The 22,013-nt window shown below is 39.5% G+C and overlaps 1 protein-coding gene across 2 annotated transcripts in view; it reads right to left on the reverse strand.

Moving 5' to 3' along the window:
- Positions 1 to 22,013, reverse strand: part of FCHSD2 (FCH and double SH3 domains 2) — a gene marked incomplete at both ends in the record, with an annotated part of 210,848 nt that overhangs the window by 186,889 nt on the left and 1,946 nt on the right. The gene's annotated exons all lie outside the window — the stretch shown is intronic.

Consider the following 22,013-nt stretch of genomic DNA (forward strand, 5'->3'; position numbering starts at 1 on the left):
TAAGATTATACTCATTTCTACCACCCATTTTGAGATGATTCTATGCTCTTTGTGAAGTATATTTTATTTTAGGTACATTGCCAAAAAATTAAAAATAAGCATGATGATGTGGCCAGGAAAAAACCTTTCCAATAGCAAGATTTAGCTCTATTCAAAAACTTATATCCTTCACTCAGTCACTGGTCTAAGACTGCCTGATCTTAACTTATAACAAATTAAGACAGATAAGGCATTTTTGACTATGGCACTACCTCCAAATATAACCTAAACCTCAAGTAAAAGTATTAAAAGAGCTGTAAGTTTGCTGAAAGTCCAGGATTTCATACAACCCTTCAACAATCCCAAAAAAACATGAAGCTCCTAGAACATGGATCTTTTTTTCACTCCTGCACTAATCAGCTAGACCGAAAGATCTGCAAAGAACAATCTTCTATCTCTTCTTCAATATTTATTTCAAGCAGTATTTCTTGAAATGAGATTTTATATTCCATCTACAATGTCTGGACATGGTAGGCACTGAAAACATTGTGCTGCCAATTTATTTAAAATAATCCTCAGGGGCCTCCCTGGTGGCACAAGGGGTTAAGTCTCAGCACTATGAAGCTATTGGTAGTGACTGCAGCTCCCCAGCCAGGGAGCTGACCCACATGGCACAGCAGACCTCTCCTATTTCACCCGAGGCTCCCCTCAGCAGTATATTTCAGTAGATCTGCCGGTTCTGCTCCCCACTCTGTCTCTGGTGATTCCTCTCAGCTGCCCCCCCCCCACCTCTGGCCTGCACCCCAGCTCTTGTATGCATAAATAAATAAATCTTTTAAAATATATATACATACATATATAACCATACACTGTACAGGCAGTCAACAACCACTGTACACATACATACCAGGTGCTACCTCAAAAATTCCCCCAAGATTTTGCACCTGAAGTATTTTTTTAACATTTTTCATATCTGTATTCCTTTTTTTCAGATTTATTTTTATTTATGCATACAAGAACTGGAGTATAGGCCAGAGGTGTGAGGGGTGAGAGGATTCACGAGATACAGTAGGGAGCAGAATAGGCAGATCCACTGAAACACACTGCCAAGGAGAGCAGCAAGCAAGATAGAAGAGGTCTTGCTGTACCATGTGGGTTAGCTCCCTGGCTAGAGATCAAACTCATGCCGCAGTGGCTGGTGACAGCTTGATAGTGCTGAGACTAACCCTTGTGCCACCAGAGAGGTCCCCCTGAAGTACTCTTAAGCTCTCCTGCCTGCCTGTGACTATTCAGGCACCTCTTTCTTTCTCCTTTTCCTAATAAGCCTGTTCTTTTAAAATATAAGAAAAAAAGGATTTCCCCTTTCCCCTCCTCCATCCTTATCATCGCTTATGACTGATGTGTGTCTCCGACCTAAGAGTTGTTAAACATTTTAAATATTTCTGGCTACCCTCCCATTACCCAGAGCCTCCAAGTGCCTTAAATGCCCAGGATTGTAGATGTGGGGTCCTGTACTCCTCCTGCCATATGGAAAAGAGGAAGGGAAGCAAAGGCAGGAGCAAAAGGAGAGGGCTTGGAGTAGGTATGGACAGCTTGGGTTGAGGGAGTGCAGGGAGGGAAGGCTTTAAAAAAAATTCCTTTGTTATAGCATACATACATTTATTTATGGGATATCTAAATTCATATATCCAGAAGCAGGGGATTAAGATTGTAGATATTAAATATGTAGAAATATATAATCTTAGTATTTAAAGATAAATATCTTCTAATACATCTGAGAAGTGGACTACATTTTTAGCCATAATGAAGTAATAGGACTAGACTAGCTTTCCTCGAGTAACCTCAGTCAAAGTGAACAAAAATCTGACTCTTCAGAAGGAAACATATAAATATCAAATGGTTTTACTTATAGGTGGAGAATAGCAAAACCAAACAAAGGGTCAGGAAAAACAAAACTTGCAAGCTGAGCTGAGTCATACAGCAGAGTGGGGGGAGTGAGAAGGGCTAAAATAGAGGAGGGAAGAGTACAAGGGACGTGGTGAGGGGAGAACCACGGGGACGATACCTGAGGAGAGAACAATGGTGCTAGATAATAAATAAATAGGGTCTCCGTGATGGTGTAAGGGTTAAGTATCAGCACTATCACTGCTACAGCCTGAGTTCAATCCCTGGCCAGGGAGCTAACCCACATATGGTGCAGCAGACTTTTCCTGTCTCACCTGCTGCTCCCCGTAGCAGTGTCTTTTCATTCAGTCAATCTGCCTGTTCTGCTCCGTACTCTTGTCTCTGGTGAACCCTCTCACAGCCCCATACCCCACCTCCCACACCCTCCTTCTCCTCCCCCCCCCCCATCTTAAAATACAGTTCTTCTATGCAAAAGAAAGAAAATAAATTACAAGAAAACATAAAAACACATGACTATTATCTTCAGGTATGAAACAACTGGTAACACAGGAGTTACATACCACATACACTCAAGCTTTCTACAGGGATACTTCCCCAACTGCATCACAGAAGTGTAGCCTAAGTTAAGCATGATGGTCTCATTGAATTTTAGACACAGAGATGGGGACTACTGGAATGGTTAGGATTTATATGACAGATTAGCAGAAAGAAGGCAAAAATGTGTAAGGGGTGCCTCCATATAGCTGCATCAGGGTTCCTTGAGCATCTCTTGCTGAATTGTGGGCTATATATAAAACAGGATGAGACTCCACGAGGCCTTACAGAGCCACTGTCATAGATCTGGGATCTGAACAGATATCAGAAGCTGCAAACCATCAAGAAATACTGGAATTGGGCCTCCCCGGTGGCGCAGCGGTTGAACGCTGGGTTGTGAAGCTGCCCGCAGCCTCTGCAACGCCGGTTCGATCCCAGGCTGCTCCCCGGCTGCTCCCCGGCTGCTCCCCGGCCACCAAAGGAGGGTCCCCATGGCGCGCAGACCTCTCCTGCCGCCCGCTGCTCCCCTCAGCAGTATACTTCGGTCCTTCTGCCTGCTCTGCTCCCCGCTCTGGCTCTGGTGAGTTCTCTCACCCTCCCCCGCTTCTGACTGTACCCAGTGCTTGTATAAATAAATAAAAATAAATAAATCTTTAAAAAAAAAAAAAAAAGAAATACTGGAATTTCACTTAGAGTAGAGACATTGCTGTATACCTTGGGCACTCAGGCATTCGGCTGAAACCTCGAAAGGTCACATATTAGAAAAAATACCAAGTCTTAAGGTATTTACCCAAAGGACACAGAAACATCAATTCCAAAGAGCACCTGCACCCCTATGTTTACAGCAGCACTTTTTACAATAGCTATGCTTTGGAAACAACCCAAATGCCCAAAAAACAGATGACTGGATCAAGAAGATGTGGTACATATACACCATGGAATATTACTCAGCATTCAAAAAAGATAAACACATGCAATTTGCAGCAACATGGATGGCGCTGGAAGGGATCATGCTCAGCGAAATAAGCCAGAAAGAAAAAAAAAATACCGGATGGTCTCACTCATAGCAGGAATCTAGAAAACTTAAATAAGGGACCAGGAAAAAGAATAACTATAAGAAAGTAAAAATCAAAATCAACAAACAACTATGAATCAGAGACACTCTATGGGGGGTGGGGGGCGGGAAGGGGAGGGATTGGTGTCAAAATAAGGGGGTTGCAATTTTATGAGGAATATAAAAAGAAAAAAGAAAAAATACCAAGTCTTAGACAAAGTAGGCCTATAACATAAAATAAAACCAACTGAAAGGATCAAAAATAACTTCAAACCTGCCAGAACAATAGTCAAGTTCTTTAAAGAAGACAACACATTGAGACTTCCTATAATGGGATCCACAATATCCAAATAAAAAAGTTAAGATATGCAAACAAGCAGGTAAATGTGATCCATTATCAGGGCAGTAAGCACTCATAAAAAACAGACCATAAAATTCCAATATTAAGTATAGCCAGCAACAGTTTTAAAACAGCTATTATAAATGTAAACTTCACTGGACAAACTGAAAAGTAGACTGAAAACTACAGAAGGGCCAATGAACCAGAAAACAAACAGAAATTACCTAATCTAAAGAACAGGACTTACTAGCAATAAGTTTAACACATGCAGGGCCTCCCCGGTGGCGCAGCGGTTGAGCGCTGGGTTGCGAAGCTGCCCGCGGCCTCTGCGGTGCTGGTTCGATCCCCGGCTGCTCCCAGGTCACCGGAGGAGGGTCCCACATGGTGCGCAGACCTCTCCTGCCGCCCGCTGCTCCCCTCAGCAGTGTACTTGGGTCCTTCTGCCTGCTCTGCTCCCTGCTCTGGCTCTGGTGAATTCTCTCACCCTCCCGCATTTCTGACTGTACCCAGTGCATGTATAATCAAACAAACAAACAAATAAATGAATAAAATACGTGCCTCTTTAAAAAAAAAAAAAAAAAGTTTAACACATGCATAATTAGAGTTCAACAAGAAAGAAGAGCATGGGGCAGAAAAAAATTCAAAGAAATAATGGCCCAAATTTCCCATAAGCATCACCGATGGATCCAGAAAACTCAGTAAGTCCCAACCAAGAAAAGAACAGGTACACAGGGCCTCCTTGATGGCCCAAGGGATTAAATCTCAGCACTATGAAGCTATCCACAGCCACTGCAGCATGAGATTGATCCCTGGCCAGGAAGCTAACTCATATGGTGCAGCAGACCTCTCCTGATTCGCCCACTGCTCCACTCAGCAGCATATTTCAGTAGATCTGCCTGTTTTGCTTCCCACTCTATCTCTGGTAAAACCTCTCACCTCTCCGAACCTCTGCTCTTGTATGCATAAATAAATAAATCTTTTAAAAAAATAAAAAGAACAGGTACACAATTAATGGCTAACTTCTAATCAGAGACAATGATGAACAGAAGACAATATACAACTGTCAACCTTGATTTCTGTATCCAACAAAAATATTTTCCAAAACTTGGGGAAATAAAGACTTTTTCAGATAAAAGAAAGCAAAGAACTGTCATCAACAGAACCCCATTAGAAATGGTGATGGGGGGGCCTCCCTGGTGGCGCAAGGGGTTAAGCACAGCATTGTGAAGCTGTCTGCAGTTCAATCCCCAGACTGCCAGGGAAGTGACCCACATGGCACAGACCTCTCCTGTCTCGCCCTGCTGCTCCCCTAAGCAGTGTATTTCAGTCAGTCTGCCTGTTCTGTTCCCCACTCTCTCTGATGAATCCTCTCTGCTCCCCCACCCACCCACCCACACACCTCTGGCCAGTACCCCAGTTCTCATATGCATAAATAAATCTAAGTGGGGGGGGGAATGGAGGGAAGGCGGGAGGGAGGAAAAGGAAAGAAGTGCTGATGGAAGTCCTTAAGCCCAAAGAAAATGATACCAATGAGAAGTCAAATAGGCCTACTACTTGACTGTTGGTCTCACTAAGGGAAGAATGCTAAGCATAAAAAAAAGTTTTACCTTCTTTAATCTCATTAAAAGATAACTATGTTTAAAGCATAAATAACATCATATTGTGAAGTTTATAATATGTAGCACAAAGTCTGGGATGGAGTATTTGGAAATGTAACTTTGTATGGGTCTTGTATGGACTGATCAATCAGGATGCACTGTGTATATGCAGAACAACCACTCCACTTGAAAAATGAAAGCAGTAAAAGAAAATGAATTCTAAAAATATTCAATTAGCTCAAAATAGCTAAGAAAACCATTACATAAAATATTTCTATGATGAAAACAGTTCTCCCATGGAGAAAGTTGGCAAATAATGCAAAATACACTTTACCAATGAAATGTTATGAAAGATGTAAAACTTTTAAATCTTACTAAAACATAAAACTTTTAGATATAGTGAGTTAAAATAAAGTTTGAGACTTGACAGGATCTCGGCACCTAACACATTTGCTTGATTGAGGACAAAAAATTTCCATAATGCAAAAAGAAACATTACAGTACACAGCTCTGAACTCCAACTAACAGGAAACCAGTCATTTTATGAGAAGATTATAAATTAAGTATTCCCTAATTCTTGAATATATTAGAAATAAACTCTAAAGTCTATTAGTGATGAAAATACACTAAGAACTAATTAAAAGTTAAAAATGACATTTAGCATCAACTAATGTTACAGTATCTGTTGTGTTTAATACATGCAATAATATGTTTACCAATACTGAATCATTTATTCTTAGTTTTAGGTAAAATTCACATAGTTCAAAATTCAAAAAATAAAGAAGGGTATACATTAAAAAGTGTCTTCCTCTCACTCCCGTTCTCCAGCCTCCAATGGGGGTGGGGACCAATGCCACTGAAGTATAATCAAAGGATACATACTCCCATAGTTTCTGTGGGATCACTGACATGGTAACACTCTTCATAACACCAGAAATAACATTTTCTTTTGAGTTGGGATTATTTCAAAGTTCACAAAACGGAAAACATCTGGATAACAAGAGATTCATACATGAATGCCAAAAAGGAGAGCAAATGGAATGTTAAAATAAAGCATGACCAAGGAATACTTCGAGGACACAATAAAATGAAGTAAAAATATCAGTTAAGAAGCTATTCAATTAGCCCTGACCAACACATGACAGGAAATCTGCAGCAATGGAACAAAGGAGAAGGTTACAAATTTCTATGCCTAGTTCCCAAATTAGTCACTGAAGAGCCAACAGCACATACCAGATTTAAATTAAATCCTGCTCATGCATCATATCATACCAGACGACTGACACCAACAAAACAGAATGGCATCCATGGGATTCAGATGAGCATTCCAAGAAGTTACACAGAAAAACATCAATTTACCACCACAGCCCTACTCAGGTGAAAGGCTTCATACTTCATGCCATTCCTCAATTATTAGGGGGCAATTTACTATACTGGGAGTAATTCTAGCTCTTATTTGCCCTTTCTGACTTTCAGTTTAGCTACTTCACTACTTACCAATGTTTTCACATGAGAAGTAAAAGGAGTTCAGCAAAAATACAACTGCTGTAGTGCTCTTAGACCACCATTTCCCAAACTGTCAAAAGACTAAAACTGGCAAGATAGTTAACAACTTTTAATCCTGAGAAAAGACTCTTAAGAGGCCATCTGGTCTACTGCCTGTGGCAAATATAAAAACCTACTCCTGATCTAAGACACTGAATTTAAAAGAAGTTGGGTGGAGGGGAAACAAATGGCGTCCAAGGAGTCCCTTATTCACAATCTGCTTGGGACAACTGGAATCCAGCTATATATCTTTCACATATTTGTGTTGTTTTGTTTTGTTTTTTTTTTTTTGAAGATTGATTGATTGATAGATTTTGTAGAAAAACTGGGGTGTAGGCCAGAGGTACAGGGGGTAAAAGGATTCACCAGAGACAGAGTGGGGAGCAGAGCAGGCAGATTTACTGAAATACACTGCCAAGGAGGCGAGACAGGAAAGGTCTGCTGTGCCATGTGGGTTAGCTCTCTGGCCAGGGACTGAACTCAGGGAATTGAACTCAGGCCGTGGAGTTGGACTGTCGCAGAGACAGCACCAAAACTTAACCTCGGCGCGTTCCCGCATTGCCATTTTGCAGCAGGGACCTTTCTTTGCTGGAGAATGTGTAAACCCAGCAGAAGGCTCACCGAGGAGACAGAGGTAAGCTGGGAGGCTTGCCCATGCTGGGCGCCTTCTAGCCTGCAGTTCCAGCCTGGAGGGGAGCAGCACCCACCACTGGGGCAGACCGGGCGTGCAGGGGAGCGCGTCCCCTGCACCGGCATTTTGCAGCAGGGACCTTTCTTGCTGGAGACTATGTGAACCCAGCAGAAGGCTCACCGAGGAGACAGAGGTAAGCTGGGAGGCTTGCCCATGCCAGGCGCCTTCTAGCCTGCAGTCCCAGCCCAGAGGGGAGCAGCACCCACCACTGGGGCAGACCGGGCGTGCAGGGGAGCACGTTCCCACATTGCCATTTTGCAGCAGGGACCTTTCTTTGCTGGAGACTTGTGAACCCAGCAGAAGTTCCCCAGAGGAGCCAGTGGTGAGCTGGGAAGGTCGCCCAAGATGCCAGCCAGTACCAGCAACACAGTGTCACAAGGAATACGGCAAATTAGAAAACAGGCAGTAGGGAGTAGAAAAACCACATGCAACCCAGCAACTCCTCAGCAAAAAAGCACACCACAAAAAGAAAACCATCTACCAGATTGCAACGACAGTAACTTGGAAGAACTTCTGAGCCTTCCAGATAGAGAATTTAAAATTGCTGTGATTAAAAAACTGACAGAAGTCATAAAGGAAAACAATGATAAGGGGAAAATAATTAATGACCAGAAGAATGAAATTGAGTCCCTAAAGAGGGAAGTAAAAGAAATGCAGGAGATCAAAGAATTAACGGAGACGCTAAAGAACTCTGGGAAAAGCAATGAAAGCAGAATAGATGAAATGGAAGAACGAATAAGTACTCTTGAAGACACAGAAATAAAAAGAACTAAAACAGAAAAGGAAGGAGAAGTACGAAGGAAAAAGACCAAAGAAAGACTTCGGGAACTATCTGACTCCATGAGGAAAGGAAATACAAGACTTATAGGAATCCCAGAAGGAGAGGAGAGAGATGTAGGAACAGAGAAAATATTCAAGGATATAATTGAAGAGAACTTCCCAAACGCGAAGAAGGAGCTGTAAATTGATATACAAGAAGCAAGAAGAACACCAAACTTCTATGATGAAAGGAAAAATACAGCAAGACACATAATAGTAAAGCTCCCAAGAATCCAAGACAAGGAAAAAAATAATGAAACTAACAAGAGGGAAGAAACAGATAACATTCAAAGGGAAACCAATCAGACTGACATCAGACTTCTCTGAAGAAACACTACGGGCAAGGAGAGAGTGGAGGGACATAGTCAACAGACTCCAAGAAAACAGATGCCAACCAAGAATACTCTATCCCGCAAAGCTCTCCTTCCTCTTTGAAGAAAGAATAAGGACCTTCCCAGACAAACAGAAACTCTGGAATTTTATTACGACTAAACCCCCACTCCAAAAAATACTACAAGGAGTCCTAAAGCCAGAACCTCAGAGGGACGAATAACAACAAAAGAAGGCCAAAGAAAGTTATTAAAAGAATAAATAAAATCAAAGGAAAGACAAACACAATGGCAAATAAAGATGCTAACATATCAATACTAACTCTAAATGTAAATGGACTAAACTCTTCAATAAAAAGACACAGAGTTGCAGGCTGGATTAAGAAACAAAACCCAACCTTTTGCTGTCTCTAGGAAACACATTTAGCTGCAAAAGATAAAAATAGACTCAAAGTAAAAGGATGGAAAACAATTCTACAAGCAAATGGACCAAAAAAGAAGGCAGGAACAGCTATACTCATATCAGATAAAACAGATTTCAAACATAAAAAGATAAAAAGAGACCCCAGTGGTCATTACATTATGATCAAGGGGACAATACTTCAAGAAGAAATAACACTCATTAACATATATTCACCAAACGAAGGAGCACCAAAATATATCAGACAACTATTGGCATCTCTGAAAACAGACATCAGAGAAAACACATACGTAGTGGGAGACTTCAACACACCACTATCAACAATGGATAGATCAACAAGACAAAAAATAAGTAAAGACACTAAAGCTCTAAAAAAGGATCTAGAGTGCTTGGGCTTAACAGACATATATAGAACACTAAACCCAAAAAAATCTGAGTATACATTTTTCTCAAGCGCACACGGATCATTCTCTAGGATCGATCATATACTGGGGCACAAGACAAACATTAACAGATACACCAAGATTGAAATCATACCAACCATCTTTTCTGACCATGAAGGCATCAAACTAGAAATAAACCATAAAAAGAAGGCAAGGTACTCTCCTACCTCGTGGAGATTGAAACCCACACTACTGGAAGTCCACTGGACTAACGAGGAGATAAAAGAAGAAATTAAAAAATTCTTTGAATTGAATGACAAGGAGGACACCAATTTCCTAAATGTATGGGATGCAGCAAAAGCAGTAATAAGAGGAAAATATATAGCAATAGATGCTCACATCAAGAAACAAGAAAGAACTCAAAGAAACAACCTAATCTCAAAGCTCAAAGATCTAGAAAAAGAACAACAAAAAAACCCCAAAACCAGTAGAAGAAAAGAAATAATAAAAACCAAAGCAGAAATAAATGAAATCGAAACTAAAAAAACAATCCAAAAGATCAATGAAACCAAGAGCTGGTTCTTCGAAAAAATAAATAAAATAGATAAACCCCTAGCTAGGCTCACAAAGGCAAAAAGGGAGAAAGCACAAATAAATAGGATAATAAATGAAAGAGGAGGAATCACAACGGACACAGCAGAAATCAAAAGAATAATTAGTAACTACTATGAACAGTTATATGGAAACAAGTTCAACAATCTAGAGGAGATGGACAAATTCCTACAACTCTACAATCACCCAAAGCTAGATAAAGAAGAAATAGAACACCTAAACAGACCAATTACAATTAGCGAGAAATTGAAATGGTAATCAAAAACCTCCCCAAAAACAAAAGCCCAGGACCTGATGGATTTACAAATGAATTCTACCAAACATTCAGAGACGAATTGGTGCCTATCCTTCACAAACTCTTCCAAAAAATTGAGAAGGAAGGTATAATACCTAACACGTTCTATGAAGCCAACATTACACTAATACCAAAACCGAACAAGGACAACACAAAAAAAGAAAACTATAGGCCAACCTCCCTAATGAACACTGATGCAAAAATCCTCAATAAAATTTTAGCTATCAGAATCCAACAGTGTATCCATAAAGTAATTCACCACGACCAAGTAGGATTCATTCCAGGGACACAAGGATGGTTCAACATCCGAAAATCAATCAACGTTATCCAACACATCAACAAAAAGAAATATAAAAACCATATGATAATATCAATAGATGCAGAGAAAGCTTTCGACAAAGTGCAACACCCATTCATGATAAAAGCCCTTGAAATTCTTGGGATACAAGGAACATACCTCAACATCATAAAGGCCATATACGACAAGCCAACAGCCAGTATCATTCTCAATGGTGAAAAGCTGAAAGCATTTCCATTAAGATCTGGAACAAGACAAGGATGTCCACTCTCACCACTGCTTTTCAATATAATACTGGAAGTCCTAGCCAGAGCAATAAGACAAGAGAAAGACATCCAAGGAATCCAAATAGGAAAAGAAGAAGTCAAACTATCACTATTTGCAGATGATATGATAATATATATAGAGAACCCCAAAAACTCCATAGAAAAACTAACTGAACTCGGGCCTCCCCAGTGGCGCAGCGGTTGAGCGCTGGGTTGCGAAGCTGCCTGCAGCCTCTGCAGCACCGGTTCGATCCCCGGCTGCTCCCCGGCCACCGGAGGAGGGTCCCACATGGCGCGCAGACTTCTCCTGCCGCCCGCTGCTCCCCTCAGCAGTGTACTTCGGTCCTTCTGCCTGCTCTGCTCCCCGCTCTGGCTCTGGTGAATTCTCTCACCTTCCCGCGCTTCTGACTGTACCCAGTGCATGTATAAAACGAAACAAACAAACAAACAAATAAATAAATAAAAAGCATGCCTCTATAAAAAAAAAAAAAAAACTAACTGAACTCATCAATCAGTTCAGCAAAGTGGCAGGATACAAAATCAACATGCAAAAGTCAGAAGCCTTCCTATACACTAACAAATCCTATACACTAAATCTGAAGAAGAAGAAATGAAAAAAACCATCCCCTTTATTATCGAAACAAAAAAAATCAAATACTTGGGAATAAATCTAACAAAAGAGGTAAAGCACCTTTACAAAGAAAACTATAAAACACTGTTAAAAGAAATAGAAGAAGATACAAAGAAATGGAAAGACATCCCCTGCTCATGGATTGGAAGAATAAACATTATTAAAATGGCCATCCTACCAAAAGCAATATACCGATTCAATGCTATTCCAATAAAAATTTCAATGTTAATCTTCAAAGAAATAGAACAATTATTGATGAAATTCATATGGAATCACCAAAAACCCCGAATAGCCAAAGCTCTCCTGAAAAAAAAAAGAAGGGAATGGAGGCATCACACTCCCAGATTTCAGGCTATACTACAAAGCCATAATCATCAAAACTGCATGGTATTGGAACAAGAACAGACACACAGACCAATGGAATCCAATAGAAAATCCAGAAATAAACCCACAGATTTATGGTCAACTAATATTTGACAAAGGAGCAAAGAATATGCATTGGAGCAAAGAAAGTCTGTTCAATAAATGGTGCTGGGAAAACTGGGCCGCTACATGCAAAAGAATGAAGCTTGACTACTACCTCACACTATACACAAAAACCAACTCAAAATGGATTAAAGAACTAGACATAAAACCTGCAACCATAAAATACATAGAAGGAAATATAGGCGAAACACTACGTGATTTGCACATCAAAGACATCTTTACAGACACATCACCCAAAGCAGTGATAGTGAAGGCAAAGATAAACAGCTGGAACTACATCAAATTAAAGAGCTTCTGCACAGCAAAAGAGACAATAACAAAAACAAAGAGAAACCCCACCAACTGGGAGAACATTTTTGCACACAACACTAATGATAAAGGATTGATCACAAAAATCTGCAAAGAGGTGATGAGACTCAACAACAACAAAGAAAATAATCCAGTCAAAAAATGGGCAGAAGAGCTAAAAAGAAACTTCTCTGAAGAGGAAATGCAAATGGCCAACAGGCATATGAAAAAATGTTCAACATCACTTGCAATCAGGGAAATGCAAATCAAAACTACCATGAGATACCATCTTACACCAGTGAGAATGGCACATATTAAGAAAACTAGCAACAAATGTTGGCAAGGGTGTGGAGAAAAAGGAACTCTTCTGCACTGTTGGTGGGAGTGCAAACTGGTCCAACCACTATGGAGAGCTGTGTGGAGATTTCTGGACCTACTAAACATAGAGCTTCCATATGATCCAGCAATTCCACTCCTAGGTATTTACCCAAAGGACACAGAAATATCAATTCCAAAGAACACCTGCACCCCTATGTTTATAGCAGCACTGTTTACAATAGCTAAGCTTTGGAAACAGCCCAAATGCCCAAAAATAGATGACTGGATCAAGAAGATGTGGTACATATATACCATGGAATATTACTCAGCATTCAAAAAAGATAAACACATGCAATTTGCAGCAACATGGATGGCGCTGGAAGGGATCATGCTCAGCGAAATAAGCCAGAAAGAAAAAGAAAAATACCGGATGGTCTCACTCATAGCAGGAATCTAGAAAACTTAAATAAGGGACCAGGAAAATGAATAACTATAAGAAAGTGAAAATCAAAATCAACAAAAATCTATGAACCAGAGACACTTCTGGGGGGGGGTGTGGAGGGAGGGGAGGGATTGGGGTCAAAATGGGGGGGTTGAAATTGTATGGGGAATATAAAAATAAAATTTATTATAAAACAAACAAAAAAAAAAAAAAACTTAACCTCTAGGCCACCAGGGAGGCCCCTATCACATGTTTTAAAATTCTATGGGAAAACACTAAGACTAAATTAGAAAGGGATTCATATGGCAAACAGGACAAAACAACAATGCGCAAAAGTCATTTTACTACACCAATACAGTATTTCTTGCTGGCGTAGACCACACAAACAAGAAAATAATCGCATTCCCAGCCTCCTTTGCAGCTCACCAAACATGGGCACATGAAGCAAATTCAGCCAATAAGATATAAGGGAAAGTCTATGATGGTTTCTGGCAGAAATTACCTTCCATAATAGAAACAAAGGAGATGAAGGGAGGGAAATTTTACATAAGGAGAAACTGTGCTTCCCTCCTCTTCTTCCACCCTACATTATTATGTAAAAGTATCATGCTGGGAGTTACAGAAGTCATCTAGCAATAGTAGAATCATTACCAATACACAGAAAGATGGAAGGTACCCCAGATTGCTGACCTCAGTGAGTAAGATGCTTTAGCATTGGTTAAACAGTTTATCTTCAAGGCTCATTATATTTTTTTAAGTCACAGTCTAACTCTTTAGGGAATGAATAAGTCATAGACCATAAGTTCTGAATTTTCTCATAATTGTTCTCAATTACTTAACAAAATTACAATTCACAGGCATTTATTGAGCACTTGTTATGCTCCACACACTATGTGAGAAAAGCTTTTATATACATTACTTATCAAAATAACTATGTATAGTGTACATATATATAAATACACATATAATTACTATTGTACAGATAAGAAACCTGAGGCTCAGAAAAGTTTAAGTGATTTGTGTCCAAAGCCACACAGTTAAGAGATTAAAAACCTAGGATTCATACTCAGAATGTAGGCCTCTAAACTGGTGCTTGTTCTAATTGATGACAGCTACCATATCACACAGGACACTTTCACTCTCATAATTATACACCTGCTTGTGGGTAATAAGACCAAATGGAGGGAAAGTGCACACAAAAATTCTTCTGTGCTTCTACTCTTAACTGAATGGTGGGTAATTTTTATTATTAGTTCTTAATTTTTAATTCCATCTAGCTCAGGAAAGTATACTCCAGTCAAGTTTATAAATTATAAAACAATTTCTATAATGGGCTGCAACAGCTACCCCATTTGAGACCAAATCTTCAAATTTTAGGAGCCGATAAGAACCTATAAACAATGAACTCATAAATCATTAAATAGCAATAGACAGAGGTAGTATATTAAAAGCCTAACCCTTTCAATTCAAGTAAGCAATGGGAGCTAACAAAAAATTTTATTATCAAAGAATATATTTCCTCAATTCCTCTTCTGCCTGGTTTGTATCTCCTATTCTTAGTCTCCCCTCCATAACAGACCATAATGTAGAAGCATATGTGTAAAATTTATATTCATTTAGTCAGTTAAAGTTCCATATTACTTGTCTTTTTCCTTACAGCCATCAGTTTTCTCATGATTGACAGTTTTTAAATTCTAATTTGAAAGAACACTGGGCTGTGAAGCAATAACTGTTGCAAGAATGAAGGAAAAAAACCTGGGTCTGATATCTGAAGTGCTGCTTCTAGTTTTCATCATACATGAACCACCACTGATTGCAATACACTTTATGTTCCACTAAGAAAAAAATGTTGACAATTAAATTGATAATTTTTATTTTACTTATGAAAATATCTCTTTTAAACTTATTAAGACAGATTTTAACATATACTACTCTTATGCATAATTTTTATAAAATGACTGAAACAAATTGTTGCATAAGCTGGTCACATTCAAAGTTGAACTCTTCTGAATCATTTTTTTGAATCAGTTATTGATATCATCCTCCATGCCCAGGTGATCCAACATTTGTATTCCAACCATCATCTCTGGGATTTTCTTCTAAGTCTGCTGATACCTATTCTGCAAGTTCAATGCATGTTCTATGACAATGACAAGTGCCGCACAGCCAAAAGCTATTGTAAGGTGTATCTGGATTTCAGAAATGTAGAATATAAAAAAAAAAAAAAAAAGTGCTTCTTGGAATTAATGAAACACAATAACTTCCTTTGTTACTTTGAATAAGGCAACATCCTTCCTGGCTTCAATTTCCACTAATAATAGTAGCTACCAAGGTTGAATGCCTACAGTGTTTGGCATTTCGCATATCCCATTTAACTTTTACAGAAAAGCAAAAAGGTAGGCATTAGCCTTGTTTTACATACACGAAATATGAGACCCACAAAACCTTATATTTAGTAACTTGCCCAAGATTACCCAACTAAGTGGCAGAGCTGGGTTTCAATCTCTGGTCCACCTTCAAAATCCTCATTCTTGGGGCCTCTCCGGTGGCACAGAGGTTGAGCACTGGGTTGCGAAGCTGCCCGCGGCCTCTGCGGCGCCAGTTCGATCCCCGGTTGCTCCCCGGCTACCAGAGGAGGGTCCCACATGGCACGCAGACCTCTCCTGCCGCCCGCTGCTCCCCTCAGCAGTGTACTTCGGTCCTTCTGCCTGCTCTGCTCCCCGCTCTGGCTCTGGTGAATTCTCTCACCCTCCCGCGCTTCTGACTGTACCCAGTGCATGTATAAACAAAACAAATAAATAAATAAATAAACAAAACATGCCTCTATTAAAAAAAAAGAATTAAAAAAAAAAATCCTCATTCTTTCTACTACTTTGCTTGTTTTCAAAATTCAGTGCAGGGCCTCCCTGGTGGCGCAAGGGGTCAAGGCGCAACCTATGAAGCTATCCGCAGCCACTACACCACAAGTTCGATCCCTACCCAGGCAGGTAACCCACATGGCGCAGCAGACCTCTCCTGACTCGTCCGCTGTTCCCTTCAGCAGTGTATTTCAGTCAGTCTGTCTGTTCTGTTCCCCACTCTGTCTCTGGCGAATCCTCTCACCTCCCACACCTCTGGCCTGTACCCCAGTTCTTGTATGCATAAATAAATAAATCTTTTAAAAAAAAAAAATCAGGGCCTCCCTGGTGGCTCAGTGGGTTGAGCGCAGCGCTGTGAAGCTGTCCGCAGCCTCTGCAGCGCAGGTTCAATTCCTGGCAGGCCAGGGAGATACCCACATGGCCCGGCAGACCTCTCCTGCCGCCCGCTGCTCCCCTCAGCAGTGCACTTCGTCACTCTGCCTGCTCTGCTCTCCCCTCTGGCTCTGGTGAATTCTCTCACTCTCCTGCGCTTCTGACTGTACCCAGTGCTTGTATAAATAAATAAATCTTTAAAGGAAAAAAAAAAAAGTTAAACACAAGAGGTATCACGTGACTCAGCAATTCTACAATTAGGTATATACCCAAGATAAATGAAAACACATATATAAGATACACAAACACACTCATAAATATTTGTACATGAATGTTCAAAGAGGTACTATTCATATGGGCCACCCTAGCGACGCAAGGGTTTACATCTCAGCATATCAAACTATGACTAGCCACTGCAGTTTGAGTTCAATCCCAGGCCAGAGAGCTAACCCACATGGCTCAGCAGACCTCTCCCTTTTCCCCTCAACAGTGTATTTCAGTAGATCTGCCTGTTCTTCTCCCCACTCTGTCTCACTCTGAATCCTCTCACCACCACCACCCCCACACCACTGGCCTAGCCCCCAGTTCTTGTATGCATAAATAAATCTTTAAAAATATAAATTAAATTTTTAAAAAAATGTCCAACAAGAGGTAGTTTATTATATTCTGGGTCCCTGCAAAGAATTTTCTTTACTGAAGCTACTTAGCAGATTATAAGAACAAAAAGTACTAAATACCTAATACTAATTAACAACACATTGGTGGCAGTATTTAGAAACTTACTTATAAAGTGACCTTAGAAAGCAGAGAAGAGGGCCTCCCCGGTGGCGCAGCGGTTGAGCGCTGGGTTGCGAGGCTGCCCGCAGCCTCTGCAGCGCCGGTTCGATCCCCGGCTGCTCCCCGGCCACCGGAGGAGGGTCCCACATGGCGCGCAGACCTCTCCTGCCGCCCGCTGCTCCCCTCAGCAGTGTACTTCGGTCCTTCTGCCTGCTCTGCTCCCCGCTCTGGCTCTGGTGAATTCTCTCACCCTCCCGCGCTTCTGACTGTGCCCAGTGCATGTATAAACGAAACAAACGAACAGACAAATAGATAAATAAAACATGCCTCTATAAAAAAAAGAAAAAAAAAAAAAAGAAAGCAGAGAAGAAAAAAATAATAAACTAAAAAGAAAGTAAAAGTGCTTGTCTCCTCCTGACAGCAAAAGTCAACAGGAAACACTTCTATAAAATCTCCCCAAAGCATGGAATGTCCCTGATTAACACAAATGAATTATCTTTCTTTCTCATACTTGACTCCCAACACACCAGCTTTCAAATTCATCCCTGGAACAAAAATGGACTGAGGAATGAGAGAACAAAGGAAAAAAAACTGTATCATAACTGATCTCCTTTCAAAGTTCCAAAAGACAACAAGGGAGGAGGGGACAGGGAACTAGCCATCACCCAGCATAAAATTCTCCTATTTACAATTTAATGGTTGTGGTATAAAACAACTGTAAGAAGGAGTGCTGTTTGTGAGGTTTCTGGGAGGAAGAAATGGATGTCTCAAAAAAGGTAAAGCAAGTAAGATCCTTTACAACATACTACATATTAAAAATCCAAGTTCAGAGACTTTTAATGAATTTTTAAAGGTCATGCATGCCATTTGTTAGGACAGACCAGAGAAGTCACACTACCTCCCTCCTCAAGAAACTCAAGAAACTGAAGTTATCATGAATACCAAGAGTAGGCAATTTTCAACTTCCAATTTAATATATCACTGGGGTAAAAAAGCAAATCAGAACATAAACTCATGTTTTAGGAGGTACTATAAGTGTTATGCTCACAACCATGTAGGAAGGAAGGGGTTCAGCCCATCCATTTAACACAAAAGAATAATACATTGAGACTCCTATAAAATAATAAAGAATCCACTAATCCTTGGATCACTAATAATCTCTGCATTTACATATATGTCAATTAGCACAGCACATTTTAAAGAGTCCACATGAATCAAAGTATGACAAGTGCAAGTCACCAATATACCCTCCTACTAAAGAAGCTTATAAAATAGCTCACCTAAAAATACTTAAATATTACCAGTTACAGTCATTAAACAATTCTACCAGCCTAAACAAAGGGGACAAAGATACAAAAATGAGTTAAGACTTGGTCCCTGACTTCAAGGAATTTACATGAAGGGGTAATCCAGAAGAATTAGTAATAACTAGACTTTGCCAAGTAAAAAAGTAGAAGACTATCAACAAATAAAGAGAGCAAGACACAAGCATGAATGTGGACAGCATAATTATATAACTACTAGTCCTGAGTAGCAAGACCAGGGGAAATAAGAAGAAAGACTATGCAGGCATGAAATGGTTGTACTTAAGCCAGGAAAGAAAAGTCAAGGCTAGACTGCAAAAGGCAATATATGCTATGACAAGGTGTCTGGTCTTTAACTGGATGAACAGAGAACCTGATATATAATAAATAATGTTTGTAGAAAGCTAACTGGTGATAATGTGGAAGACAGACTTAAAAAGAGAAATTTGGGTGTTAAAGATATGAGAACACAAATGCAGTAATTAGGATATTACTGAAACAATGTAAGCAAAATGTGATGGGATCAGCCATAATACAAGTAAACAATAGCAGGGAATGCAAACTGGTCCAACCACTATGGAAAGCTGTTTACAGGTTCCTCAAACTGCTAAAAACGGAGCTTCCATATGATCCAGCAATTCCATTCCTAGGTATCTACCCAAAGGACACAAAAACATTAATTCAAAAGGACACCTGCACCCCTATTTATTGCAGCACTATTTACAATAGGTAAGCTATGGAAACAATACAAATGCCCCAAATAGATGACTGGATCAAGAAGATGTGGTACATAATACACAAGGGAATATTACTCAGCAATCAAAAAAGATAAACTCATGCCATTCACAGCAACATGGATGGAGCTGGGAGGGATCATACTCAGTGAAAGAAGACAGAAAGAAAAAGAATACTGGATGTTTTCACTTTTAGGAGGAATGTAGAGGATCCAAATAAGAGTTTAGGGGGAAAAAGTAATTATAATAAAGTAAATATCAAAATCAACAGGTAACTATAAACCACAGACATTCTACCGGAGGGGAGCTTAGGGGGGATCAAAATGGGTGGGAACAACACAAGGGACTAACTACGGTGATGGCAGAGGGGTGAACTGGAGGTGGGAATTTCACAGGGACGACAACCGAGATGAGAAAGTGTAACAGGGTGGTCCCCAGGAAAGGGGGAGGTTCCATACACTGCACAAAAATGAAGAATGGTGTAAATAACACATAAAATAAAAAAAAAAAAAGTAACAATATGAGAAACAACCTGCATCAACTTAGCAGTGATTGTGTGCATATCTTAATGCATTGTAATTTATTTGATATGCACAATCCTTACAGAGGTCATTATATTAGGTTGTTCGAAAGTCACGACACATGAAAAACACAGCATGAATTTTCCGACAACCCAATAGCTCCATTTTACAAACAAGAAAACTGAAGTTTACAAAGGTTCGATTATTTTTCAGAAGTCAGCACAGCTAGCTGGTAACAAAGCCTGGACACAAACCCAGAATTGACTGACTCAATGTTTGTATACTTGACCATAAGCTCCAGCACCAAGGTAGGGGAAATAGAGAACAAGCAAACAAGAAATCTTCAGAAAAAATAACCACTGACTACCCTTACCCCACAGAATTCTCATTTACACACTAACTTTGCCTTCTGAAACTGCTTTTGGAAATTTCTTTCTTTACCCATAAATTTCTACTGAAAAACCTTAGCTCACTTCATAGCTGTTAAAAACTCTGAGTTTTGGGCCTCCCCTGGTGGCACAGCGGTTGAGCGCTGGCCTGCGAAGCTGCTGTGAAGCTGCTGCAGCCTCTTGCAGCGCCAGTTCAATCCCGGGCCACCCGCGGGAGGGTCCCACATGGCACACAGACCTCTTCTGCCGCCCGCTGCTCCCCTCAGCAGTGTACTTTGGGGTCTTTCTGCCTGTTCTGCTCCCGCTCTGGCTCTGGTGAATCCTCTCACCCTCCCGCACATCTGAATGTACCCAGTGCTTGTATGAATAAATAAATAAATCTTTTTTTTTTCATCCATATTGTTTTTATTTTTTTTTTTAAATTATTTCTTTCATCATGGCTTTTTTTTTTTATTTATAGATTATTTATTTATTTATTTATTTATTTATTTTTTAATAAATTTTATTGTTATATTCCCCATACAATTGCAGCCCCCCATTCTGACCCCAATCCCTCCCCTCCCGCCCCCGCCCCCCTAAAAGTGTCTCTGGTTCATAGTTTTTTGTTGATTTTGATTTTCACTTTCTTATAATTATTCATTTTCCTGGTCCATTATTTAAGTTTTCTAAAATAAATAAATCTTAAAAAAAAAAAAAACACTCTGAGTTTTTAACTATATACTGAGAGTTTCAGGTATCTTGCATAGGAATTATTTAAAATCTAAAAATTTTCTTGTGGCTGTAAGAAAAACAAAAAGAATTAAAACAGACTCCTTTTCAGTTAGAATGATTCTGGTAAATCCACCTTTGAATAAAACTAGATTTATGTGTCTTAGTTAGGGACCCTGAAAAGACAAGTAAACAGTAGAAATACTCATAAAATAGTACCTAAATTAAATATGGAGAAGGAAAAAAGGAATTATTTACATTAAAATCTTTGGAATAAACAATACAGCTATCTAAATACATATAATTTTATTTTAACAACAGAGTTAATACTAATTTTTATGAAACCAACAGGAGGCTGGCTATGCATCACAGGAAAAAACAGGGAACGGATGAGGTTTACAGAACCTTTTCTGATTTGATAAATCTATTACTAAAGGTAAATAAGAACTGCAGTCACTCTGTTTCAACATGCAAATCATCTTTCTTCTTTTAAAAAATACTTGTTGAACTGTCTGTTTGCATTACAGGATCGTTAAACAAAAAAAAATGGCCTTTCTTGCAATAAAATGAGTCATGCTTCCCCCCCATAAGGAAAAATACTGATTTTCACAATGGTAGTTAAGATGTCCTATCTATTAAATTCCAAGCTATCTTTGTTGTGAATACAGGTAACTTTAACAATTAAATACGATAAACACAGTTCCCACTAAATTTTATGTTCAAAGACAGTTATATTTGTCATCTTCTAACTAATAGTGCTAGTATATGATCTGAGGTTGACTGGCTCACACTCAGATATTTAACCATTAACCAGAAGTGTCAGTTTAAAAATCTGTGTGAAATCCTTAAGGTAAATAAATGTTACGATTCAACAGCAGATTATTTAAATAGGAATTTCTAATTCAATGACTATAATTTGACTGATAAAATGTTATGGTTCTTGTTTTTTCATAACAGTATGTGTACATTATAGGAGCTACCATAAAAGGAAAGTTTGTATTGTGTTAGTTCCAGTTATAATTTCTAGCTGAGGCAAAGCTCTAACAACCTTAAAGCAGGAAATCCAAAAGGAAATTCCATCATCGGTTCCTGGGGTTGGTAACTCAAAGGTTCTTT

The sequence above is a fragment of the Talpa europaea genome (genome assembly GCF_964194135.1).
Source record: "Talpa europaea genome assembly, chromosome: 1".
NCBI classification, from domain to species: domain Eukaryota; kingdom Metazoa; phylum Chordata; class Mammalia; order Eulipotyphla; family Talpidae; genus Talpa; species Talpa europaea.